This window comes from Bos grunniens, chromosome X (assembly GCF_055505025.1).
Source record: "Bos grunniens cultivar Pamir isolate PY7600 chromosome X, Bosgru_T2T1.0, whole genome shotgun sequence".
NCBI classification, from domain to species: domain Eukaryota; kingdom Metazoa; phylum Chordata; class Mammalia; order Artiodactyla; family Bovidae; genus Bos; species Bos grunniens.
Window position 1 is genome coordinate 29729200 of NC_141194.1, and position 7105 is coordinate 29736304.

Genomic DNA, 7105 nt, shown 5'->3' on the forward strand with positions numbered 1-7105 from the left:
TCCTTTAATCCGTGAATCCAAAAAAATTGTCCAGGGACTTCACTGGCTGTCCAGTGGTTAGGACTCTGAGCTTCCACTGCAGGGGGCATGGGTTTGTGCGTGTCATGCAGCCAAAAGTAAAAAACAACACCAAAAAGCCAAAACCAGAAAGCTGTCCAGTGGAGGAAGATGTGTATGCTGGGCAGAGTACTAGAAGGCACCAGACAGAAAAGATCCATAAACCCACATGGGGTCCCTTTGAGGTCTGAATACTAAGTTGTGTGCATGCAGGATTTAAATATATAGTGTGTCAAGAAGTTGTGAAGGCAAAAGTTTAAAGTATTGCCTCTGAAAAGGAGACAGTCTATAAAAGCTAAAGCTTATAAAACACACTCTCCAAATAGTTTACTTGGGTAAAAAGGGACGTTCTGTTGAAAAATATTGGTAATCACCTATTTTAAAATGATAGTTTTAAAGACTAAATGTGTGTATAGACTCACTAAAGCTTATCTCATTCAATATCAGGCTTCTTGAATTTACTTTGTGAACTTTTTCCAAAACCAATCTAAAGCTTGGTATTTTGCAAGTTGGGGATTGAAGGTACGAATTTCCTTCAGCCCTTGTAAGGAAGCACTTTTGAATTCATTTCGCTGACATGAGATTGCTCTCCCCAAAGCAATTTTGGAGGGAACATTAAGTGCTATAGAACTGGAATTGGAGAAATGTGCCCCAGAAAATGTTTTTAATCAGGGCTGTGTGGGAGCCTATTTAATCACTGGACAATGGAAGACGTTAAAGGAACAATACTTTGTTTAAGGGACTTACTGACTAAGAGGTTCATTTAAACTAGGTCCTCTCTTCTCTGGCTTCTCATTTTGGAACTGTTTGGCCAGGATTGAACTCAATCTTTCTGGTAGCTTCATCTTCATCCTTTGACCTATAAATGGAAATTCACATGTTTTGGTTTTTGTCTTTGCAAATTATACTTGTCTCTGACAATTCCCTTTGCATTTGAGAAAAGCCAGAGTGGTGCTGGATATTTTCATTCATATTCTCTCTGGTATCAAATGTCACAGCTGGGTTGCATGAAGGTTTATTTGTATTATAACAGCATTTCCTTCAGATCTCAGGGGGCCTCTATCTCTAAAATCACTTGTCTACATGAACTTCAGGGAGAATTACTTGACCTTTCTAAAAGTAAACTTTCCAACTGAATATCTCCCTCTGGATCTAGGTTCAGACGTCGGTTTTGTGTGTGCCCTGAGTTTTTAGATTAATGTAGATTCTTACTTTTAAAGTAATACAGTGTTCCTTTGATTGCCCAAACAGAGAGAACTTTTGTTAATTATGGGCATGAGTAAACTCTAAATATTATGGTGAGATAATTTACTGACAGCATAATGTATGTTCTTCCTCCCCTCATTCCAGAAGATTAGTCAATTCTTTTTATGCTCCTTCTCAATCTTGTATTTGTAGACTGAAATAGGGGGACCGACTCTCTCAGTTTGTCCAGGACTTGCTTAGAGGGAGTTGCTGGCATGTGAAACTTCAGTACAAAAAGTGGGAAAGTCCCAAGCAAGCTGGGACAAGTTGGTCACCCCAGGCAAACGTTAGTACAAGATACCTCCTGTCCCAGAATTTTTTCTAAACCCCAAGTTCACTGAAGAGAAGTGGCCTTGAGGGGCCAGAGAGAGTGGGATACCATGTTAATGTAAACTTTTAATTGAAATATAACATATATAATATGCAAATCATAAGTGTGTAGCTATACAAAATTTCACCAAGTGAACACATACATGTAACTAGTATCCAGATCAAGAAAGGGAATATGTTCAGGGTTCCAGAAGCCCTCTTGCGCATTCTTTCCCTTGAATAACCACATGAGCGAGGAAAACTAAATTTCCCTTTACCCTTCTGAGCTCTTGGCTGAGACTGTCAGTAATAAGAGACAGATTAATGGGAGGGAAAAAAACAGTTTATTTATATATATTTCTTCTGTGTACATGGGAAAGACCCAGGGAAACTGAGTAAAGCTATCCAGCATGGCCCAAGACACCACTTTAAATACCATTTTCAGGAGGGGGTAAGTGCTAGTGGTAAAGAACCTACCTGCCAATGCAGAAGATGTAAGAGACTTGGATTCGACCCCAGGGTCGAGAAGATCCCCTGGAGGAGGGCACAGCAACTCACTCCAGTATTGTTCCCTGGAGAATCCCATGGACAGAGGAGCCTGGTGGGCTACAGTCCATGGGGTCACAACTGAAGCAACTGAACATGTATGCAAGGAGACCAGTTCTGGAAGGTTACCAGAAAAACACAGAATGCTGTTCATGCCTTCTCCACAATGAGAGTTCCTTGTGATTTACAGTTATCCTCTTCTTCCTGGTACAGAGAGAGACACCCTTAAAATGGATATTAACCTTAGGAATGCAAATTTTCCTCACAAAAGAGTAAATTCTACTCTGATTTTAGAGCTCCTCTTATGTCGTCTGTGCTGTCGCTTCAGTCTTGTCTGACGCTGTGATTCTATGGACCGTAGCCCGCCAGGCTTCTCTGTCCATGGGATTCTCCAGGCAAGAATACTGGAGTGGGTTGCTGTTGCCTTCTTCAGGGGATCTTCCCAGCCCAGGGATCAAACCTGCATCTCTTACGTCTCCTGCATTGGGAAACAGGTTCTTTACCACTAGCGCCACCTAGGAAGCCCTCTCGTTTGTCTACTTTTTCTCAAAAATATGTCAACTCAAAAAATAATCTTTATGCTAAAGAGGCATATTTAGGGGTAGCATGTTCTGCTCTCCTTCAACTAGTATCCTTAAATACTTTAGTTTGACCTGTTTTTAAAATTTATATAAATGAAACCATACAGTTCTGACTTGCTAGGGAGGAAGAAATTTTTCTTTACAATTCCAAGTTCTTCTGGCTGGTCTAAAAGTCAAATTGACAAGAAACAGATTAACAGGAGACAATAAAACACAAATTTATTAAAGGTAGACATGGGAGAGACCCCGGAATACTGAATAACTCACCAAGATGGCCAAAGCCCTCACCTTAAATACCATCTACAGCTAAACACAAAAGAGGATGACTGAGGGTGGGAGAGTCAGTTATGGGAGGTTCCCTGGAAGGTCCCCTTCACAGTAAACAAGGGTGATTGTGGTGCACATTTAAGTCCCTGCCTTCTCCATAGATAGGTTTCTAGATTTTTGGTCATCCTTCTCTTCCAAGTACAGAGATGGAAGCTTTCTATGCCTGCTGTTTCTCAGAAAATAATAGTTTAACACATATTGACTAGGGGATTTTTATAGAAACTAATGCCTGTGGCCAGTGATTTGTTATGTAAGTGAATACTGAAACACTTTGGTCAATAACTTTTGGGTAACAAAAGACATGATAATATATCTCTGGTCAATAAGTTGTTAATTAATATGCCAAAGAGACATATTTTACGGTGACAAATTCTACTCGCCTAAATGTTCTTGTTTCTAGTTTCTCTCATTTAACATTGTGAAATTCATTCATACTGTTGTGTGGCATGTCGATTTGTTCACTCTTGGGGCTGTATAATACCCCACTGTGTGACTATACCACAATTTTGGGGCTATTATGGACAGTGTTACTATGAATACTTTTGTTGCTAAGGAGAGAAAGGGAGCAGTGATTTGGCAAAATCTCAGGGAGGCAGCAACATTCAAAGAGGTTGGTGCAAGGTGGACATAGCCATGGCGGGTGTGGTTCATACCTCTGCAAATTCTGTGACACACAGGACATAAGAGCAAAGGGCTGGAGACTTCCCTGATGGTCCAGTGGCTGAGACGCCATGCTCCCAATGCAAGGTGCCCAGGTTCAATCCCTAGTCAGAAGACTAGTTCTTATATGCCACAACTAAGAGTTTGAATTCCTCAAGTCAAGATCCCACATGGTGGCAACTAAAACCTGGAGAAATCAAATATATATATATATATATATATATATATATATATATATATATGACTCACTGGAAAAGACCCTGATACTGGAAAAGACTGAAGGCAAAAGGAGAAGAGGGTAGCAGAGGATGAGATGGTTAGATAGCATCACCAACTCAATGGACATGAATCTGAGCAAACTCTGGGAGATAGTGAAGGACAGAAGAGCGTAGTGTGCTTCAGTCCATGGGGTTGCAAAGAATTGGACACAACTTACATATATATTCTATGTATTTACACACACACACACACACACACACATAAAGCTATTTAACAAAAGCATTTATAAAAACAGCAAAGGACTGTTGTATCTCAGATCAGATCAGTCGCTCAGTCGTGTCCGACTCTTTGCGACCCCATGAATCGCAGCACACCAGGCCTCCCTGTCCATTACCAACTCCCGGAGTTCACTCAGACTCACGTCCATCGAGTCAGTGATGCCATCCAGCCACCTCATCCTCTGTCGTCCCCTTCTCCTCCTGCCCCCAATCCCTCCCAGCATCAGAGTCTTTTCCAATGAGTCAACTCTTCACATGAAGTGGCCAAAGTACTGGAGTTTCAGCTTTAGCATCATTCCTTCCAAAGAAATCCCAGGGCTGATCTCCTTCAGAATGCACTGGTTGGATCTCCTTGCAGTCCAACGGACTCTCAAGAGTCTTCTCCAACACCACAGTTCAAAAGCATCAATTCTTCGGCGCTCAGCCTTCTTCACAGTCCAACTCTCACATCCATACATGACCACTGGAAAAACCATAGCCTTGACTAGATGGACCTTTGTTGGCAAAGGAATGTCTCTGCTTTTGAATATGCTATCTAGGTTGGTCATAACTTCCCTTCCAAGGAGTAAGCGTCTTTTAATTTCATGGCTGCAGTCACCATCTGTAGTGATTTTGGAGCCCAGAAAAATAAAGTCTGACACTGTTTCCACTGTTTCCCCATGTATTTCCATGAAGCGGTGGGACCGGATGCCATGATCTTCGTTTTCTGAATGTTGAGCTTTAAGCCAACTTTTTCACTCTCCACTTTCACTTTCATCAAGAGGCTTTTGAGTTTCTCTTCACTTTCTGCCATAAGGGTGGTGTTATCTGCATATCTGAGGTTATTGATATTTATCCCGGCAATCTTGATTCCAGCTTGTGTTTCTTCCAGTCCAGCATTTCTCATGATGTACTCTGCATATAAGTTAAATAAACAGGGTGACAATATACAGCCTTGACATACTCCTTTTCCTATTTGGAACCAGTCTGTTGTTCCATGTCCAGTTCTAACTGTTGCTTCCTGACCTGCATACAAATTTCTCAAGAGGCAGATCAGGTGGTCTGGTATTCCCATCTCTTTCAGAATTTTCCACAGATTATTGTGATCCACACAGTCAAAGGCTTTGGCATAGTCAATAAAGTAGAAATAGATGTTTTTCTGGAACTCTCTTGCTTTTTCTATGATCCAGCGGATGTTGGCAATTTGATCTCTGGTTCCTCTGCCTTTTCTAAAACCAGCTTGAACATCAGGAAGTTCACGGTTCACCTATTGCTGAAGCCTGGCTTGGAGAATTTTGAGCATTACTTTACTAGCGTGTGAGATGAGTGCAATTGTGCGGTAGTTTGAGCATTCTTTGGAATTGCCTTTCTTTGGGACTGGAATGAAAACTGACCTTTTCCAGTCCTGTGGCCACTGCTGAGTTTTCCAAATTTGCTGGCATATTGAGTGCAGCACTTTCACAGCATCATCTTTCAGGATTTGGAATAGTTCAACTGGAATTCCCTCACCTCCACTAGCTTTGTTCGTACTGATGCTTTCTAAGGCCCACTTGACTTCACATTCCAGGATGTCTGGCTCTAGGTCAGTGATCACACCACTGTGATTATCTGGGTCATGAAGATCTTTTTTGTACAGTTCTTCTGTGTATTCTTGCCATCTCTTCTTAATATCTTCTGCTTCTGTTAGGTCCATACCATTTCTGTCCTTCGTCGAGCTAATCTTTGCATGAAATGTTCCTTTGGTATCTCTGATTTTCCTGAAGAGATCCCTAGTCTTTCCCATTCTGTTGTTTTCCTCTATTTCTTTGCATTGATCGCTGAAAAAGGCTTTCTTATCTCTTCTTGCTATTCTTTGGAACTCTGCATTCAGATGTTTATATCTTTCCTTTTCTCCTTTGCTTTTCACTTCTCTTCTTTTCACAGCTATTTGTAAGGCCTCCCCAGACAGCCATTTTGCTTTTTTGCATTTCTTTTCTATGGGAATGGTCTTGATCCCTGTCTCCTGTACAATATCACGAACCTCATTCCCGAGTTCATCAGGCACTCTATCTATCAGATCTAGGCCCTTAAATCTATTTCTCACTTCCACTGTATAATCATAAGGGATTTGATTTAGGTCATACCTGAATGGTCTAGTGGTTTTCCCTACTTTCTTCAATTTCAGTCTGAATTTGGCAATAAGGAGTTCATGGTCTGAGCCACAGTCAGCTCCTGGTCTTGTTTTTGCTGACTGTATAGAGCTTCTCCATCTTTGGCTGCAAAGAATATAATCAATCTGATTTCGGTGTTGACCATCTGGTGATGTCCATGTATAGAGTCTTCTCTTGTGTTGTTGGAAGAGGGTGTTTGTTATGACCAGTGCATTTTCTTGGCAAAATTCTATTAGTCTTTGCCCTGCTTCATTCTGTATTCCAAGGCCAAATTTGCCTGTTACTCCAAGTGTTTCTTGACTTCCTACTTTTGCATTCCAGTCCCCTATAATGAAAAGGACATCTTTTTTGGGTGTTAGTTTTAAAAGGTCTTGTAGGTCTTCATAGAACCGTTCAACTTCAGCTTCTTCAGCATTACTGGTTGGGGCATAGACTTGGATTACTGGGATATTGAATGGTTTGCCTTGGAAACGAACAGAGATCATTCTGTCATTTTTGAGATTGCATCCAAGTACTGCATTTCAGACTCTTTTGTTGACCATGATGGCTACTCCATTTCGTCTGAGGGATTCCTGCCCACAGTAGTAGATATAATGGTCATCTGAGTTAAATTCACCCATTCCAGTCCATTTCAGTTCGCTGATTCCTAGAATGTCGACACTCACTCTTGCCATCTCTTGTTTGACCACTTCCAATTTGCTTTGATTCATGGACCTGACATTCCAGGTTCCTATGCAATATTGCTCTTTATAGC